The sequence below is a fragment of the Adiantum capillus-veneris genome, chromosome 24, assembly GCF_014529385.1.
Source record: "Adiantum capillus-veneris isolate H3 chromosome 24, ASM1452938v2, whole genome shotgun sequence".
In the NCBI taxonomy this organism is placed as follows: domain Eukaryota; kingdom Viridiplantae; phylum Streptophyta; class Polypodiopsida; order Polypodiales; family Pteridaceae; genus Adiantum; species Adiantum capillus-veneris.
The window spans coordinates 130,052,033-130,073,690 of NC_140954.1; the positions used below are offsets into that span (position 1 = coordinate 130,052,033).

Sequence of the window (21,658 nt, forward strand, 5' to 3'; positions counted from 1 at the left end):
GTGTGTGTGTGTGTGTGTGTGGAAACAAAGAAAAACCCATATTGTTCAACACACACACACATACTCTCTCTCTCTCTCTCTCTCTCTCTCTCTGACAGTAATGAGTCTCCCTCTCTCTCTCTCTCTCTCTCTTTCTATGGTTCTCTCTCTCTCTTTCTGGCAGTAATGAGTCTCCCTCCCTCCCTCTCTCTCTCTCTCTCTCTCTCTCTCTCTCTCTCTCTCTCTCTTTATCTCTCTCTCTCTCTCTCTCTCTCTCTCTCTCTCTCTCTCTCTCTCTCTCTCTCTCTCTCTCTCTCTCTCTCTCTCTCTCTGTGTGTGTGTGTGTGTGTGTGTGTGTGTGTGTCTGTGTGTGCGTGTGTCGCAGGAACCCTAGCCCAACTCTCTTCTCCCTCTCTGTCGCAGGCCTCCCTAGGGCGAGGGGCATCCCTGCGGGAGAGCCTTTCACAGCCATAGCTCCGCCCCGCCTCCCATGTCCAACAGAATACCTGCTCGACAGGACTCACTCGGCGGCTCCTGCTTCGACTCAACCCGAGTTCGTCCTGCCCGACTAATGAGTGCCCCTGCCCGATTGAACTCTGTCAACACAATCAATATTGAGCCCTAACTACAGGCGACCCTTCCCACGCAGAGCCTCGACTACGAGGAAACCGGAAGAGACTCAAATAAGCAAATCTGACCCTTCCCACGAGAAACTCAGAGCCTCAAGTGGGAGGAAACCGGAAGAGACTTGAGTAAGAAGAAACTTCTCCCACCTGCAAATCTGCGATGCAACGCGAGGGTTCTCTCTCCCCAATCAAACGGACCCGTCTTTTTGTGCCCACCCCACGAGTGGATCCAATGGACCGTCTCCAATCTCAAATTCGAGAGCTCAAGGACGAGAATGCAGAACTCAAGGTGCGTCTTGCAGCCCTTGTCTCCTCCTTGGAGTCCCAAAAGCAAGACGATAGTGAGCACCTTCTCGCCAAAGCAAAGGAGGTCGAACACACCCTAACCGCAACCATGGCCAACGTTGTCACCCAAGTTCAAGAAGAAACCATCACGGTCTCCTCCAAAGTAGAAGAGTGCATGCAAGAACGTCGCCGACGGGAAGGACTAGCACTATCCGTTCGAATTGGTGGCTTGCCATCTACTTGGTGGGGGGAGAGTGATGACTACACATCAACTCTAGTGAAGCTTAACCAAGCCATCCACCCAACGGAGTTCGACCCCAGCACAATTGACAAGGTTCACCACAACAAGCGCACCAACCAAGGCATCTTGGTCTTCAATGCTAAAGAGGCACGTAGAGCACTTCTACAACAAGCACGACTTCTCAAGGGCACCAAAATTTGGATAAGCGAGGCATTGACACCCGCCCAACTCAAAGTTAAGAAACAAGAACTCCAAAAGGTTCGTGAAGCACGAGCAATCGGAAAATGGGCCGTCTACCGAGGCGGCAAGGCCATCATTGAGGAATTTTGAGCTCCAAAAACTCCCAAGACACCTTTTCCTTTTCCCTCTCCCAAGTGACATGTGTCACAATTTTGTTGTATCCACTTTAGTCATAATTCTCCATGTACTCCTTTAGTAAAGAGGCACAACCGTGTACGTTTTCTTGGTCCCATGGGTCATATTTGACCTCCGAGGACAATAATGAAATCTATCTATCTCTCTCTCTCTCTCTCTCTCTCTCTCTCTCTCTCTCTCTCTCTCTCTCTCAAAATGACACTTATAATGGATACCCACGGGGGCGCCCCATGTGTTATTAAAAAATAGAATATAGTTGCATGATGCCGCACGTGCGGTCATTTATTGGGCCCGGATACTTTCGTACGTCACATATAAAAGGGATGAGAGAGAAAGTGACACACCGCGTCAAAGAGAGTGAGAGAAAGAGAGGTCGAGCCTTCGTCGGTGTCTCCGATAGAAAGCACGTGCAAAATAGAGTCGGCCCGTCTCCGACAGAACGCAGGTCTGCGTCTTTAGAAGGTTTGGCCCTCTCTCTCTCTCTTGCCAAAAGGTCAGGTTGTGCTTCTCTCTCTTTTTCTCTATCAGCATGTCTGTTTCTCAAACGTCCCTCTCTCTCTCTCTCTGTCTCTCTGTTTCTTTTTCTCTCTCTCTTTCTCTCACAGTAAATTTCATATCTATCTCTCTCTTACACACACACACAACACACACATAGACACACACAAAACACACACACACACACACACACACACACACACACACACACACACACACACACACACACACACACAAATACAACAGACACACACACACGCACACACACATACACACATAGACGTCTACACACACACACACAACCTCTCTCTCTCTCTCTCTCTCTCTCCAAGTTAAGACACAAACACCATATATGCTCCTACTTCTTGAGTCGGGATCTCTTCCAATTGAGGTTATGGGCATGGAAAGGGTTGTGGAGTACATGATAAAGATGCGTCAAAACCCCTCACATCGACTTCCTACAATTGCATGGGAAGCAAGCAAAAAAGTTCAAAAGACGCATAAAAGCAAGATCTTGAGCACGAGATGGATGCAAGACATAAAGAAGTGGTTTGGGAGATGGGATGCATTACACTTGCTACATGATGCTTCAATTGACTCTCAAGTGAATAAAGCTTTTCTACAACGCCAATGTATTACGGCTTGGGAGAAATCCGGTGGGTCACGCTTCATACATTACACCACCTATATTGCCCCCAACTACAAAACCATGTTCTTCGCTGAGAGAGGAAACCGTACTCACACTTACATGCTTGAGCCTATTCCCTTGTCCGCGATACGCACTATCGCAGCAATTCGGCTTAGCTCCCATTTCCTTCGATGCGAGATAGGGCGTTGGGGCAATGGAGAAGAGTCAAATCGATTGTGCACATTATGCTCACTGCAAGTTCGAGAGTCTGAGTACCACACACTACTAGAGTGCTCAGCTTTTGATCACATCCGAACTTGCTTCTCTCACATTTTCAGCCATAACTTAGACCTACACACTTTCCTCTCCCAGCCAAAGTGTGGGCTCTCCATTGCGACTCTCATCACTACAATTTTGGAGCATCGAGAGTCACTCATCAGCCATACACATACTACATCACATGTAACTTTGGTCCCATAGGTCATATTTGACCTCCGAGGAAGATAATAAAATCTATCTATCTCTATGTGTGTGTGTGTGTGTGTGTGTGTGTGTGTGTGTGTGTACTAAAGGCGCACGGAGACAGCCACCTCCGGTTTGGATGTCTCTTTGCGTGCCTTTAGTACTGTGAAAACGCAAGTAGAACGAGTGAGAGAGATGGAGTGTATCCTCAAGTGTGTGTGTGTGTGTGTGTGTATGTGTGTGTGTTATAGAGAGAGGAAGAAAAAGTTGAGAGACTGGGGAAGGTGAGAGAGAGAGAGAGAGAGAGAGAGAGAGAGAGAGAGAGAGAGAGAGAGAGAGAGAGTCTTTCTGTTCCCTTATACTAACGGCGCGCGGAGGTGTATTTTGGGGTCAAAATATCTGTCACGCGCGCCGTTAGTAATGGGATAAGTTGTGGAGAGAGAGAGAGAGAGAGAGAGAGACTCCTCTATTTTTATACAGTGAAATGGCTAGAACAAAGGCCACTGCAAGGAAGGCAGGCAAGGGACCAGGATTAGCAGCTAAGGCAAGTAGCAGATCTGCAACCCCAAAGAAGCGACCTGGAAAACCAAATAAAATTTTGAAAGGTCCAAGGGTGAAGAAGTTACAGAGCTGCATGGGACTTTTTAGAGAAATCAGGAAGGCACATAAATGTGTTGATTTGTGCATACCAAAGCTGCCCTTTTAGAGGATGGTGAGGTCCATATGTGAAGAAGCTACCTGGGGCACTAAAAGGTGGAAAGTGGTTGCATTGATGGCTTTACAAGAAGAAGCAGAGGACTTCCTGCTTGAGTACTTCAGTGACATGACCATTGTAGCAGCCCATGCCCATAGGGTGACTGTAATGGACAAAGATAGTGAGACACTAAAAAGGATAAGGTGGAGGTATGACAAACTGCTGGTCCCCAATGTCTGCAGGGATAAGAAAATGAGGGAAATTTTGCTATACCCCCCTGAGCTATTTCCACAACTCACAGTTGTAGATGTCACACATGATGTGAATACAAGGGCAAGGGCAGAGACGGTTGCTCGCCAAACAGAGGACATGAGGGAAGCAGATCTTAAGGAGAAAGCAAAAGTAGGAGTGGAGTCCTAGAGGCAAACAGAATGCAATGTGACCCTGTCCATAGAGGCAAGCAACAAAGAAACTCTACTTTCAATGAAGGATGGTTTTCTTACAGAGATACCATTTATAGATGGAGCTAGAAAGCTGGCTCTGGAAAAAGTGGACATTAATTTATTGCTGAATCCAGATGCTCACATATCAGACACAATTATCTATGATTGTCTTAAGTAAGTGTTACTATCTTGCTAACTTTGAAAACTCAGATCATAGGTGTACTAACTCAGGTACACTCTCTGCAGCTTGATCAAAAGTCAACTTCCACCGTACACCCACATGGAGGTGTTTCTTCTTAATTCACAAATGTCAGTGATTATTAGACAGAAGAACAGTCCATCTGACACATTTGAGAGTTGGTTTCTCCATTGTGCTATACTGGAAGTAACTGTCATCATCTTTCCATATGAGAACAACCATCACTGGAGTCTCATATGCCTTGATGTTGACCAGCCAGCAGTGTGGGTGTTCAATTCAATAAAAGGAACCCACCCTGAAATTAGGCTGTAAGTGTTATGTATCAAAAAGTGTTTCTTATAGATATTCATGTAAATTTGAAGCCTCAAGCTAACATCTTGATACTACTTTGTGCAGTTGTATAAAGAGGTTGTTGCTTGCTTATGGCAAGCTATGTGGAAGGTATGAACTATACAAGGCCCCAATCAAAGATGTACCTGTACCAAATCAAACCAATGGAAATTCTTGCGGCTAGAGATGTCTTCTCCATGCAGAATATGTCCTGCAAAGCTACTTTGCATTAAAACTTTTCATGACTAAGGTAACCATTTGGCAATGCATTCAGTCAGTTTTGGTTTTCTTTATACAAGACTTCTCACCATGTGGTCTTTCAATTTTGTAGAGTGCTTCAAAAAACTACACATATGATTATTTGCAAAGATATCGGGTAAGTCTAATACAACACCTGCTTACTATGTCGAGCCCCAGAGAACCTGAAGATAGCGGCTTGGATGACCGCACAATTGATATGACAATACATGACGTGCCACCACAACAAACCCCTGCATCAGATACAGTGGAATCACAACGGGCCGAGGGGGTCATATCAGCCAAAGATGAAAGAGCCGAGGATGAAGAAAGGTCAAATGAGCATATGAAAGGTGCTAGTGTACAACCAGAGGGGCTTATGGAGGAGACAATGAAAGAGCCAAGTAAGCCAATGGAGGAGCCAAAAGAGCCCATGGATGAAACCTTGGATGCGGAAAGCAGGCCTACGGATGAGCAAAAGGATATGGATGAGGAAAGCAGGCCTACGGATGAGCAAAGTGATATGGATGAGGCAAGGATGGATGAGGAAAGCAGGCATACGGATGAGAAAAAGAATATGGATGATGCAAGCTGGCCAACAGAGGCAGAGGAAAAGACCTTGGAGGAAACCGTGAATGAGGCAGAAAGAGCCATGGGAGAGACCCTTGATGAAGATGTGAATGATGACTATGACGATGAAGCTAAAGCAGAGGATAGCAACAACGACAACAACACTATAGAGACCCAGTATGGACCCTTGCTACCTGTAGATACGGTTGTTCCGGTAATGTCTATTCAAGTATGGCAAAATATGTTCAGCTTCTAACTACTTATATGTACTTGTCAACTTTTAGAGAGGTTGGTTATCTTGGACCTTAATGGATTGCTGCTGATGCGCGTGCCTTTGGGTATAGCAGACCCCTTCGAGGATTTGCAAACATTTCGCTTGGACTTGTCGCGTCGTGGTTCGTCCAGGAACCAAATAATTTATTCAGTTTCTTCTTCCGTGCTTCAGAGCTGCCGTATGGTCTTCAATGCAAAGGAAAAACTTGTCGCCACTAGTGACAATAGTTTGCGGTGTATGCGGCGCTCACACGTCAGATTTGTTAGGAAATAAGACGTAGCTAAATAGATAATTGAGTAGATTACTTAATCGAGAGAGACAGATTTATATACACGAGATTATAGAGTAGAGAGAGAGAGTACACTCGATATACGTGGTTCACCCAATGTGGGCTACGTCCATGGGAAAGCAGCCACTCAATGGCTTTAGTACTTCAAAACAAGAAGTAGTTTACAAAGGGATTATACCCTTAATGGAGCTCCCGCCTTGCTTCACTCTCACCACCTCACACTCACCTTGTTGCATCAACTTCACACTATTAAATGTGTGTAGAAATGGCCTCCTTTTATAGGCCAAAAGGGCTGCCCTCTCTTATGAGAGACAGCCATGTGTAGCCGCCCTTGTGCGAATAAGTCCAAATCGGACCCTCCAATCCGCCCATGTGTGGCCGCCCTTGAGAAGACAAGTCCGCTTTTGAATTCGGCCACCGGCCACCAGCCATTGACTTCCGACCACTGGCCACCGGCCATTGACTTCCGACCACCGGCCATCGGCCATTGACTACCGGCCACCGGCCAACCGACCGGTTGTTTTCCGACCACTTTTCGGCCGCCGTTCGGCCATAATATTCCGGTGAAAAAGAATATTCCGACGAAAATTCTTGTCCGTGAAAATTTTGGTTTCCGGTGAGTGATTTTCCTTCACGCACGATGGCTTCTCCTCATAATGGGGGCCTTACAAATGTGCACTTTTACCACAGAAAATTACAAGGGTAAATCAGGCTCCATACTTAACAATCTCCCACTTGGAGACTGATCTCCAAACCAAACCTGTGACTGCTTTCCATTCTGGCTTCTTATCCTTGAATGCCGATTGAAGATGAGCAAAAGCTCAACTTCTCCTTGTTGACCACCTTTGTAAACATGTCTGCAGGATTTTCACTTGCATGCACCTTTCCTAGCTTTAGTTGTCCCTCTTCCAAAAGAGTGCGTATGAAGTGATATCTCACCTCAATGTGCTTTGTCCTTGAATGAAAGGCTGAGTTCTTCGCAAGATGGATAGCGCTTTGGCTATCACTGTACAAGACACAATTGTCTTGTTTGAATCCAAGCTCTTCTAAGAATCTGTGAAGCCACATAATTTCTTTGCTTGCCTCCGTCATTGCTACATACTCTGCTTCCGTGGTAGAAAGTGAAACCACTTTCTGCAGCTTTGAAGCCCTGCTAACTGTTGTGCCTCCAACCGTGAACACATAGCCAGTAGTGCTCCTTCGAGTATCTTTGTCACCTGCCACATCTGCATCAGCATACCCTTCTAGAAAAATATCAGTTCCTCCAAAATACAAAGCATTTGTTGTTTTCCCTTTTAGATACCTAAGTATCCACTTCACAGCTTGCCAATGCTCTTTACCTGGGTTGTCCATGAACCTACTCACAACTCCCACTGCATGTGCAATGTTTGGCCTTGTCCAGACCATAGCATACATTAGAGAACCTACCGGTGCAGCATATGGAACTTTAGACATATAGGCTATCTCCTCTTGTGTCTTTGGGCACATATCCTTCGTTAGTTTAAAATGACCAGCCAAAGGTGTAGAAACTGGTTTTGCATTTTGCATTGCAAACCTTTCTAGTACCTTCTTGATGTAATCTTCTTGAGATAGCTTTATTGTATTCTTCGTCCTGTCCCTTGATATTTTCATACCAAGTATCCTCTTTGCAACACCTAAATCTTTCATTGAAAAAGATTTGGACAACTCCTCTTTTAGGTCTTTGATGTCCTGCATGTTAGCACTTGAAATCAACATGTCATCAACATACAACATTAGGATGATGAATTTCCCATCTCCCAAATTCTCTGTGTAGACGCAGTGATCTGAGTTGCATCTTGTGAATCCATGATCCAACATCCATCGATCAAACTTCAAGTACCATTGTCTTGATGCTTGCTTTAAACCATACAAGCTCTTCTTTAATCTGCAAACCATTTTCTCCTTACCTTTTACTTCATACCCCTTTGGTTAAAGCATGTAGATTTCCTCCTCTAAGTCACCGTGACGGAATGCCGTATTTACATCCATTTGCTCGAGATTTAGATCATGAGCAGCCACAAGGCTTAAGACAAGCCTAATTGAGTTCATTTTTACAACAGGAGAAATATTTCATTGAAGTCAATACCTTTCTTTTGAGAAAAACCTTTTACCGCAAGCCTAGACTTGTACCTTTTCTTCCCATCTTCTTCTTCCTTTAGCTTGTACACCCATTTGTTTTGAAGTGCCCGCTTACCTTTAGGCAACTCAACCAACTCCCATGTTTGGTTGCGATGTAGTGAGTCCATCTCCACTTGCATGCTCTTCGTCCATTATTCTTTGGATTCATGTTGCATAGCTTCTTCATATGATTCCGGCTCTCCAGAATCTGAGATCAAGAGATGGTTGAAGGAAGGAACAAACCTTTCTGGAGGTCTACTTGCTCTTGTAGATCTTCGGGGAATAGGTTGAGGCTCCTCATTTGGTTGACGTTGTTGCACATTGTCACCGTTTGCAGTCCTTGAGTCTTCACCGTCCTCAAGCTCCATGTACTCATCACCTGTTTCTTTTGTTTGTTTTCTTTCCAAGTAATCTTTGTACATATTTTGTTCGTTAAAAATTACATCCCTACTCCTTAAGATTTTACCATCTTCAGGATTACATAGGCGATACCCAAAGTCTCCTTCTCCATAGCCAATGAAGAAACACTTTTTGGACTTTGCATCTAACTTTGATCTTAGGCTTCTATCTGTGTGCGTGAAAGCCTCACACCCAAACACTTTGAGAAATGCATAATTCACCGGTTTACCTGTCCATGCCTCTTCTGGAACTCCCCCATCCAATGCCGTTGAGGGTGACCGATTGATTAAGTACACAGACGTACTTACAGCTTCCGCCCAAAGCTCAAGCGGTAGGTTTGCATGTAGCCGCATGCTTCGTGCTCGTTCCATGATTGTCCTGTTCATCCTTTCGGAAATCCCATTTTGTTGAGGTGTCCTTGGGGTTGTCCTTTGCCTCCGAATGCCATTGCTAGCACAAAAGCTTTCAAAAGCTTGGCTGCAATATTCGCCTCCATTGTCGGATCTGAGGCATTTAACCTTGGTACCTGTTTCATTCTCCACAAAGGCTTTCCACCTTTGAAATATGGAAAATACTTCGGATTTATTCTTCATGACATAAACCCATGTTTTTCTAGTCGCATCGTCTATGAATGTTACATAGTACAATGAGCCACCAAGTGATGGTGTACTTGCAGGACCCCAAACATCAGAATGAACCAACTCAAGTTTTTTATTTTTTCTTTCATTTACTGATTTTTGAAATTTTACCCTCTTTTGTTTACCATAAACACAATCTTCACAGAACTCTAAGTCCACTTCTTTCAAACCTGGTAGAAGCTTCTTTGTTTGAAGGATTTGCATTCCTTTGGCACTCATATGCCCAAGTTGGTAGTGCCACACCGCACTCTCAACTTCTGTAGTTGCTGCACAAGCTGAAGGTTGCGTACTAACAGTACACAAGTAAAGTGTAACGACTTTTTCACCCTTGGAAACCACCAAAGATCCCTTTGAGATCTTCCACCGTTTGTTTCCGAATGCAATGTTGTGACCTTCATCGTCCAATTGTCCTGTAGAGATCAAATTTTTGCGAAGAGAAGGAACATGCCTAACATCTTTAAGCTTCCATTCATTTCCGTTAGCAGTTTTGACAGAAACTGTACCTTTGCCGACAATCTCACAAGCTTCATCATCTCCCAAGTATACATACCCAAAATTACCTTTGGTGTAGTCTTGGAAATGTTGCTTGTGTGGTGTCGCATGGAATGAAGCCCCGAAATCTACTATCCAAGAATTAGACACATTGTCTAATGAGAGAATTAGAGCATCTTGCTCTACTTTACCTGCCACATTGGCCTCCGATGTTGGCTTGTTGTCTTGAGACTCTGTCTCCTTCTTCTTCTTGGACCATCAATCCTTCTTGACGTGGCCCTTCTTGCCGCAGTTCCAACATTCAAGAACTGACTTTGTGCGTGACTTTCTCCGCCTTGAGCGATCACGACCCTTTTGGTTTTTGAACCTCTCCTTAAGCCTTCCTCTTGTTTCGACTGATAGTGCAACACTTGATGATTCTCCTGTGCTTCTCCTTCGCATTTCCTCGCTTAGGAGAACACCCACAATATCATCAAACTTAAGAGTATTTGTGCCAGAGATAGAATTACTTACAGCCATCACAAGGCTGTCCCAACTATCCGGTAGAGATGATAGTATAAGGAGAGCTCGCACTTCGTCATCGAAATTGATTTTCACTGATCGAAGTTGACTTATGTTTGTGTTAAAGTCATTTAGGTGTTCTGCAACTGAACCATTCTCTGCCATCTTTAGATTGAACAAGCGCTTCATAAGAAATACCTTATTGGATGCCGATGGTTTCTCATAGAAGTCGTCAAGTAACTTCATCAAGTCCTCCGTGGTCTTCATCTCCGAAACATTGAAGGCCACCGTTGACGCCAAGCTTAACCGGATTGTTCCCAGTGCCTTTCCATCAAGGACAATCCATGCTTCATCTGCCATTGTTGCGGGCTTCTTCGCAAGACCGCCTAGTGGCAAATAGAGGTCCTTCTGGTAGAGATAGTCTTCAATCTGCATCTTCCAATGTGGGTAGTTTTTGCCGTTGAACTTCTCAATCTTGAGCTTCCCTTCCTCCGCCATAACTCCCACTCAATTCAAGGAATCCTTTCCTTGAGATAATTTAGCTACGAGCAAACCTTGCTCTGATACCAGTTGTTAGGAAATAAGACGTAGCTAAATAGATAATTGAGTAGATTACTTAATGGAGAGAGACAAATTTATATACACGAGATTATAGAGTAGAGAGAGAGAGAGAGAGAGAGTACACACGATATACGTGGTTCACCCAATGTGGGCTACATCCACGGGAAAGCAGCCACTCAATGGCTTTAGTACTTCAAAACAAGAAGTAGTTTACAAAGGGATTATACCCTTAATGGAGCTCCCGCCTTTCTTCACTCGCACCACCTCACACTCACCTTGTTGCATCAACTTCACACTATGAAATGTGTGTAGAAATGGCCTCCTTTTATAGGCCAAAAGGGCTGCCCTCTCTTATGAGAGACAGCCATGTGTAGCCGCCCTTGTGCGAATAAGTCCAAATCGGACCCTCCAATCCGCCCATGTGTGGCCGCCCTTGAGAAGACAAGTCCGCTTTTGAATTCGGCCACCGGCCATTGACTTCCGACCACCGGCCATCGGCCATTGACTACCGGCCACTGGCCAACCGACCGGTTGTTTTCCGACCACTTTCCGAGCGCCGTCCGGCCATAATATTCCGGCGGAAAAAAAAAGTCTTGGGAGCCTCCGCCCCCAAGGCCTTTAAAGTTGCCCCTGATTCTTGTCCATGAAAATTTTGGTTTCCGGTGAGTGATTTTTCTTCACGCACGATGGCTTCTCCTCATAATGGGGGCCTTACAAATGTGCGATTTTACCACAGAAAATTACAAGGGTAAATCAGGCTCCATACTTAACAAGATTTTGCCTTTTTGTATGATCAAAGAAAATGTGTTACCGGCGAGGGCCACTACCACCCTAAAAAACCACATTTACCTCTTTTGTACAAACCGTTTAGCAAATCGATGTACCCTTTGATGCAAATAATACACTACTGATTGATGATACTCCTGAAAAGGGAGAACTAAATCCACCAAGAACAACTATCTCACCACCCTCTTTCGAGGGGCATTCCTTTGATTTTTACCTTGAAGACATTTTGATTCCATACTTACAGAAATTGTATCTCAGTCCATTGTTCACGGACGAGTTTGTACTTTCTAATGAATTAAGATGACTCTTCTATCATGTCTTTGTCTTGCCTAACATTGAGAGAGAGAGAGAGAGAGAGAGAGAGAGAGATTTGACATGCTAAAGAAATGTATTTCAAGAACACTTATATTCACAGAGCACAATTGACAAATGAGCTCAAAAAACTTCATGTATTTAAAGTCATTCTTATACACTTTGGTTCACAAGAATCTCTGTTACATTGACACTATTTCAACCCGACCATCCAACTCTTTGCACAAAATATCTTTTTCCCTACGCCGCATCAGCTTACGGCCAGCTAGGAAAAAGGAAAAATCTGAAAGGTCCTTGTCCATTGACTCTTCAATTATGTCGTGCCGCAACTGCAGAAGACTGCATAGCTCCCTTATTGTAACCACCAACATTAGGCCTTGCTCTTTATCAATCACTTCCACATCCACGGCAGGATTATCTTCCAAACCTACAGAAACCTAGTCCATAGGAATGGACTTACCTCTGAGCATTTGTGATAGCATATACCAAAAGGAGACTAACAGTGATTGGATTGCAATCATGTACTTGACAACTAGAGTGTCAAGCGTGACCTCGCACCGTATGCCAATCTCTTCCTTTACATACCATCCTCTGTCAAGAAGTTTTTCAGAGGATGACTGTTGAAATGACTTGCACATGAAGATAGTTTTTGTAACATGTATATTGTAGTTATGTAACAACTCTATGAACAGTGCAGCAGGACAAAAGTTTGCAATACTAACTAGTTTGGTGGGAATAGAGCTACGTGGAGAACTCTGTATATCCTTGTAGAGCTTACTTTGCCTCCACCATTGTCTCCTCAGGAACTGGCCAGTCCACAGTGTTCCAATCGATTGGTAGAGGCACTTTCACCAACATGCCATTCTTATTCCACTACAACAAAAAAACATGTTATCGACGCAGATATCGACGCGGCCCGTCGCTATGCGCGTCGCTATCCGCGTCGCTGGGAAACCAATCTCTATTAGCGATGCGCATAGCGACGCGGATAGCGACGACCATCGCAGAATTTTTTTTTCTTGGGCAGGGGGCAGGTAGCCTGGCCTGTGCCCAGTTAAAAGATGGACACAGCCATAGCCAGACTTCCTGCCCTCTGCCCAAGAAAGCGAGCAGCACCAAAATATCAACCATGCTCCCGCGCGCAAAAATTTCGGCAGAGTTCCCTTTGTTTTTACATAAACTTAAAAAAGAAAACCATATCATGTATACGCCTCCTACATGCTATCCATGTAGGATCTCACATGAGATTTAAGGCCAATGAAAGACAACCGTACCAACTGAAAAGCATAGCCATAACTTAAAAGCATAACCATAACTTAAAAGCATAACCATAACGAACCATAACCATAACTTAAAATCATAACCATAACTTAAAACAATAACCAGCTATAACCACTTTGATCAAAACCATAATGCAGATAACCATAACCATAAACAAAATTAACAATAACCATAAGCATAACCAGAAAGAGAAACAATAACTGTCTATACAATGACAATGACAATAATCATAACCATAAGGGAAACAATAACTGTCTGAACACTAACTGTTTGTACAAAAAAGAGACACAGAAGCGTGTCTGTGTCTCACAAAGCATATAGATGAAATCTGGTCCACCAATGACTAGGCGTCACAACTTGCACATAGGTCAACTCACAAAATTAGTATTGATATTACTTCACATATATACTGACTTGATTAAATCAACTCACACATATTAACGTCTCACCTCAAGCGATCAGCGAGACTGTAAGGCCTCCCAGTCTACAGGCTCTCCTGAAGCTTCAAGATCGTTCAGTACTTCATAGATACATCTGCGATATCCATCTGACTCCTCCTGGCGTGATGGAGCTCGATGCATCGCAAGATTCTGCGTTTATATAAAAATCAAAGTAATAAGAATACATGATTCATCGCGTTTTAAAAAGCGCCATAGTTAAGATTGGATTAGAAACTCACAAACTCATAGCGAAAGGTGTCGAAGCCTCCGCTGCCAAGATGAGATGTCCCCCTAGTCATCTATCGTACCTGCACGGCCTCACGCTGCTGTCTGAACTGCGTGGCCGCTGTCCGCTCATCCTCCGTGATCTACAGCCACGTCTCGTGTGGGATGCCCAAAGGCTTCGACGAGCCGGTCCTGAAAGCCTTCCGAGCTGCATGTCGTCGATGTTTGATGGTGTCCCATGCAACACCCTTGATCCACCGCGCCGAAACAACGGAAGAACCCGGAGCAGGCTGGTACTCTCTTAGGATGGTCTCCACTATGTAAGTGACTTTTTCCTTTTCTTGCTGATCCCAAGACGTCAGAATGCTGGTCGAAAACTGCAGCACCACGAGCTGGCAAATCCGCTGTCGCATCTCAATCCCGACTCTATCCATGTCAACAGAACCATCTCCCCGTATAGTATAGATCTTGGAGACACTAGGATCGTGTGCCCCCCAAGGTGTCTGAGGTATGCCAATAGGTGTGTGGAGAGGTGTGCCTGGGTAAGACGGGGGTCGTGAGCGAGGAGGGGTTGAAGCATCTGTGGACCCTCCTCCACAGCAACCACCACCTCCACCTGACGATCGCCGAGATCGGCGAGTGCGCCTGTGCTGCGGAGATGAGGACATACCCGCCTCTGCCCCACCCCTAGGTGTCGAAGCAGCCGTGATGGGAGAAGAAGGCGTCGTACCCATAGGCGTCCTGAACCCTGTAGGCGTCCCCCCCCCTAGGCGTCGGACCCTTGGGTGTGAAGCCCGGAGGAGTAGTACCCGTGCCTCTGGCTACCCAGTACTGAGAAGCCTCTGCCATCTGAGCAGGCGTCATCCGTGTAACGAAGCCCATGAATGCATCTGCACTCATGGAAGCGGGATCTAGAATCTCATCTGCCATACTAAAGTCCTGCACAAAGAAAGTAAAATAAAGTGTCAGAACACAGTTGTTTAAATTAACTTTAAGCTTAATTTTAAATCAAAGTCTTCACACAAACACTTACAGGCTTAGGCCTCGACGAGTGAGGCATCATCGATAAGATCTTGCACCGTATCATCGTCTATCTCTAATTGCAAACATAACTCTGTCCCAACTCGTTCTGGCAGATTGTCTTCATCCATTGCATCTTCATCTACAAGTGTCAATTCTGGCTCGTCTGCATCATCCCTCGTATATCTGTCAGCTTCCTCTGCCATACCTTCGTCCATCTCATCTAATGTCACAGTAGTATGGACGTCGTCTGATTGACTTTCCTCCAGGAGATCTTGCCCTTCAAATACTTGTTTATTTCTTAGAGCAACCTGAACCACAAACCACCATTGTCGCTCTCGAGGGTCCGGTACAAAGACCACTTGCTCGCAATGTTCGGGGAGAGCAAATGTGTCGCTCGCATTTGTCCAAGTCTTTGTAGAATCTTTTTGCACAAGTTTGTTTCCATCTCTGCGTACCGTTGCATTGCGACCAGAAGTAATCACCTTGAACCACTTCACATCCAACAAAAACATCTCAAACCGCCTGAAGCTTACTTTCAGGATATCTGACACCAGACCATAGTAATCCAGGTTGCTAGTGCTCTCATTCGTGTCTCTAGCACTGGCCCTGCTCTTTTGCATGAAACTAACCATTACCCCACTGTCAAACGTGTTTCTTCTGCTGTCAATTTTTTGTGTTCTGAAATGCTTTCCATGCGGTCCAGAGGTGTACGGAGATCAGGACCACCGGGTCAAAATCTCGTCTTTATTGGTCAAATCCTATATGGGTAGACACATACGTGCACGCCCAGGTGTACATGGCAATGCATGTAGCAGGCAAAACCCCTTTGCCTCTTTTAGTTCCATAGTTTCTTCTTTGTCTACGTACCCTATCTCTCGCTATCTCTCTTTCTCTCTCGCTCTCGCTCTCGCTATCTCTCTTTCTCTATTTTCCTATCTCTCTCTATTTCTCTATTTTCCTATTTCTCTGCCATAACTCCTGGAGCTCCACTTCCCTATCTCTCTCTCTCTCTCTCTCTCTCTCTCTCTCTCTCTCTCTCTCTCTCTCTCTCTATATATATATATATATATAAATCTCTTTCTCTATCTCTCTATTTCCTATCTCTCTCTCTCTCTCTCTCTCTCTCTCTCTCTCTCTCTCTCTCTCTCTCTCTCTCTCTCTACTTCCCTATCTCTCTAATGATCGAACGAGCGACTGATCTAGGGAGATCTAGACGCCCACGACTGTGGAGGACTACACAACATCGACAGAGGCTGCATCAGAGAATCTAGCTAGGTCACTTTGGCTCGACATGCACAGCGTCCGGTTAGAGTACTGACCATGGAGGAGATCTACCTATCCCAACTAGCTCGTTTAGCCGTTTAGTCCACACCCAACAGTTTAGGATTCCATAATATTTATTTTGTCATCTTTTTACTCTGACTTTGTATCAGATCCATCACATTGTAACTTTCTTGTCTCATGTCTCATAGGTCACTTTGGCCTTTCGAAGACGTTAATATAACATTTCATTTCATTTCTCTCTTTAATTTTTTTTTCTTTAGTTTTAATTTCCTAAGCATACATTAATTCTCTCTCTCTCTCTCTCTCTCTCTCTCTCTCTCTTTCCTACACACACACACACACACACATTTCTCTCTCTCTCTCTCTCTCTCTCTCTCTCTCTCTCTCTCTCTCTCTCTCCTACACACACACACACACACACACACACACTTTCTCTCTCTCTCTCTCTCTCTCTCTCTCTCTCTCTCTCTCTCTCTCTCTCTCTCTCTCTTTCCTACACACACACACCTCTCTCTCTCTCTCTCTCTTTCCTACACACACACACACACCGCTCTCTCTCTCTCTCTCTCTCTCTCTCTCTCTCTCTCTCTCTCTCTCTCTCTCTCTTTCCTACACACACACACCGCTCTCTCTCTCTCTCTATCTCTCTCTCTCTCTCTCTCTCTCTCTTTCCTACACACACACACACACCGTTCTCTCTCTCTCTCTCTCTCTCTCTCTCTCTCTCTCTTTCCTACACACACACACACACACACACACACACACACACACACACACACACACACACACACACACACGATGTAGAGGTAGAGAGAGAGAGAGAGAGCAAGAGAGAGGGGTTGGGGAGGGTGGAGATGGACATAATACCTGTGCAGCAGGTTTCGGCCAAGACCCGAGTAGGCGAAAATGGCCCCTGCGCGCGGTTTCGCTTTTTTCCCCCAATTTTTTTGGCGTCGATATACGCGCCGCTATACGCGTGGAAAATAAAGCCTTTCCACACGTATATCGATGCACATTGTGACGCGTATAGCGATGCCCGCTAATGTCGTCGATATACCCGTGGAAAGGCATGGCCGTCGATATAGGCGCGTCGATATCTTCATTTAGTGTTGTAGTGTTCTTTGGGCTGAGTGGGTAGAAGTGGTCATAGAAAAATATTCCTTCATCAGCTAGGCTTTTGCTGCTTCTCCCTGAATATTGTAGAGAACCAATGTGGGCATGAACAACAAAGAAGAGGCCTATTATGCACTCCACTGGCTCCCATTGCTCATAAGAAGAGGGATAAACATCTGCAAAATATATAACAAGAGTTAAACTAAGAGTATCAATAAGTCAAAATGACAAATCTAATGTAGTTGAGATGTGAAGAATGGAGACATTGCTCATAAGAAGAGGGATAAACATTGCAAAATATATAAGAAAAGTTATAATGAGAGTATCAATAAGTGAAATGACAAATCAAATGCAGTTCACATGTCAAGAATACTCACAATTGCAATGTGGTTGATGTATATTTGACACATTTCCACCGTTTGCTATCACGTCTGGATGGGTAAACACATGCTGAACAAGAACTTCATTTACATATCTTTTGCCGATTTCAACTTTGAAATCCAACACTCTGGCCTTCCATGCTGAGTGGTAAACATTGATAGCACTAGACCTCTTGGGTATTCTTGGTTGCATGAGGACTCATGAACCTTTGTTTATCCTTTGTCCAACCCATTGGTTCTCTGCACTTATTGAAGTTGATATTGTAATTGAGGATATGCTACTACTTGGCCTTCTAGGCAAAGTGCAGTTGTTGGTAGTTGGTGTGAGAGACCATAAACACCTAGAGCTTCTTGGGCGAGAAGATGTGGAAGCCATAGCTCTCAGAGAAAATCTTAGTGGAGGGAGATTCAATTTGAAAGCATTCTAATGGAGGGAAAGTGTTTTAGAATTCCAATATCTTGTGCGGGCTTAATGGTCACCCTCTAGTACGTTAATGACCATAAGAGAATATCAGCAGTGGGACCACACACGCACCTAACAGCTCGATAAAAGCAAGGAAGTTACGATGCCACAATCCTAGATTCGTGAAAGTTTTTAGGGTATTTTCCTATTTTTTGAGTCTTTCAACGTACTTTCCTACGTAACGTAGCCCTCCTGCTCATTGGACGCACTCTATTTTTCTCTCTCCTTCATATGGCCCTCCAAATGACCTCCAAAATTTCCTAATGGGTGTCTTGTTTTGGTACCAAAATAGTGTTAAGGATTGAGGGTCCATCAGGAGGATAGAATAACAAAAAGAAAAGGAAAGAAAAAAACCTAAGGGGGTCTGCTAAGGGGAGAGCCAGTTTGGGAGTTCAAAACTCATGGATGATGGCTTTGCCACCTTGATAGATTGCCCATTTACCTTGCTTGTGGGATTCATGCATCTTCTTGAGCTCGCTTGCTTTATTCTTGAGTTGATTTGTAGTCAGTTCCTTAATGATCTAAAACGTTTTTCCCTTGAGAAGGCAAGATTGGCATAACAGTTTCATCCGTTCATTTTTGTTCTTGAAAATTAGTATGTAGTGCTTGTGTGGTATGTGCCAATGTGTGTCATTGATTCAAGAGATAGTTTCAAGATTAATGTAGACAAGTTGAAGAATGTCATTTAATTGCTTCCTCAAGGGTGTCCTCACTGGTGCACCACGGTGGGTGGAGCTCCCCAGTCCTAACCTTGAGACGAAGAGATTCTTGTAGCAGACATTCTTGTAAGGCCGCTTGTATTTTGGTGTCAATCTTCTTGTGTGCTACTTCATGGATTCTTTTTGAGCCGTTGGAAAGGGAAAAAGGGATACACAATATGTATTTCTCTACAGCTTAGGATAAACACAACACACCTAACCACTAGTTTTCACCTTCAAAATCGACACAAAATCCCCTTCATTCACCAGTCTTGGCACACCAACACACACTTGCACTTCACATAAAGCTCCAACACATAGCACACATCCACAAACCTTGTTCCACACCACAAACACACACTACTTCTCTGTCTCTCTCTCTCTCTCTCTCTCCATGTGTGTGTGTGTGTGTAGATCACAATCACAGTTCGGGGCTACAGACAAGTGCATCGACACCACAAAGCAAAGCACACGAGTCGAAAGAAAGAAAGGGGTTTGGGGAATCGACACCGCGAGGGGGGGGGGGGGGGGGGGGGGGGGGGGGGGGGGGGGGGCAATGGCAAGCTTTCACTTCACAACCTGGTTACAAAACCTCCATGAACTATGGAGAGCAATCCTCTTCTTGCTCCTCTTCTTCAACATGTTCAAAACTCAAAATGGCCAAAAGCCTTTACAACTTTGAAAAAAACCATTTTTTAGGGAGCCCCTCCCATAAAAAAGGGGGTTTATCTTGCTCGTGCAGCTCAAAGGAGCTCACTTAGGCATTTTTTGCATTGCTTACACTTGACACTTCAATCTTAGCATACTTGATATGGTACCGACACCTCGGTCATCTTTCCATCCCTTTCTCTTAGAAACACAGGTGAACCACCTCTTTGTGCCTTGGGGGGATGTCATGATGCCGTGACAACCCCCAGGGGAGCACTCTTCTCCAATAAAATTTTTGGGCTCCTTTGAGCGCTGCAAGACCCCACCCCCCTTTGGGGTTGCCCCATCATTACTATATCGCACCCATGGTGCACCACCAAACCACCACAAAGCGTCACCAACTGTGCCGTCTACGGCCGCATAGAGCCCACACCAGGAAGACAATGGTGTTGCCATAACCACGCATTATGGGAGATCCCTCACCCCTTGTGATTTGTTATGACCCTCACCTCTTCAATATATATAGCACTCTTTCATAGGTCCCCTCTTTGCCTATGGGATTATTGCATCCCCATGTGGATCCTCCACAACACTCCAACCTCTAAATACCTTGGAAACCCCCCAAGGGGTGCATATAAAACCATTTTTAAGAGATGCCTTTGGATGGGAATAACTCCTTGCTCATATTCTTGATGCCCAAGCCGCAAAATTGTGCTACAACATCCTTCTCCCGACCTCAACACATTTGGCCCTTGCCACCTTTTGAGACCTTGAAGCCCACCTATATGGGCCATAAAAATAGGCAAATAACATCTGATGGATTCTCCCCACTAACTGCACCAACCTTCCCAGGCCCGTAACTTGGAAACCGTAGCCTTGATGGACAAGCCATCAATTCATATGGTATTCCCATGCTAGACACTAGCCTTGCAAGCCTTGGCAATGCAAGAAACCCACCAGATGGCACATTTACCAATGTAGTCAAGTGGGAACATAATTGGCCTCTAGCAAACATTTAATTGATCATATCTTGCACATTCGGGAATCGATTCTCAATCTGGAAGGACCGACATGCTCCACAACTTGAGCACTTCACATTTACCTTCTTAATCCAACCTTGGCCTCCTGTCCCCATCTATCCTATCCGCCAAAAAGTTGCAATGAACTCCATCTTTAGACATCCATAACTTGCAAACCGTGGCTCCGTTTAAGGAGCTGTCTAGATCGACTTCTAGAGCACCGTGAACATTACATTCCAGAGCATTAACCCAACACTTGGAACACTTGGACCTATAACTCATTTGGCCCTTTCTAGAGATTTTTTGCGTAAGAAACCATATTATACATATATTTCAGTTGCACCTTGCCTGCCCATGCCTTACATACCAACTTTAGCACTCTCCCTCACACCTATCAGTATCTCAAGCTCTCAATAGCACACCTTTCAACACTGACAAACTTTGCTTGTAACATCATTGCCCACCCCCTATTGAATGTTTATGTTCAATCAAGAACAACTTTATTGAACTCAAGATCTGCAACACTTTGCTAACACTCAAGAAAATTAAAAAAAGCATAACCATATGTACTATATACAAAGTTTCATATCCAACACACTTGATTCCTTCTCTTCAAGTGGGTTGCCCAACCCCCTTGGCTATAATTTGGTTCACATCAGGTTCCAAACTCCTGTGAAAGTACAACTTAAGCCGCACATCATTCACTATGTTTGTAAGTAGCTTACCATTTGAATGTGCTAATTGGTGGGTCCATTAGAAAAAGCCTTATGTAACCTATACGGAGCTGCCCACTTCTTCTAGAAGGAAAAATTCAAATAGCTCTTGTACTTCATCACCAGGTCTTCCTCTTATATTATCGGCAAGCTTTGGTTGAATTTAGCAACCCGCTTCTCCTGTTGATTCACATAATAATCTACTACTGCCTCTTTATCCATCTACAAAGCTTCAAGACTGACTATTTGATCTTGCAAAACCTCCTACTATGTGGCATTGATTCCCTACATCCCCTTCAAAGCACCTAGTTGTGTATGTATTAGCAATACCAGTTCCTTACCATATACCAACTCAAACGGGGTGAGATTAGTAGCCACTTTGTAAGATGTCCTGTACGCCCATAAACACTTCTCGA

At 44.5% G+C, this 21,658-nt stretch overlaps 1 pseudogene; it reads left to right on the forward strand.

Moving 5' to 3' along the window:
* The first annotated feature begins 765 nt into the window (after positions 1 to 765).
* LOC147427133 (uncharacterized) lies at positions 766 to 1,567 on the forward strand (annotated as a pseudogene).
* Positions 1,568 to 21,658: the final 20,091 nt, after the last annotated feature.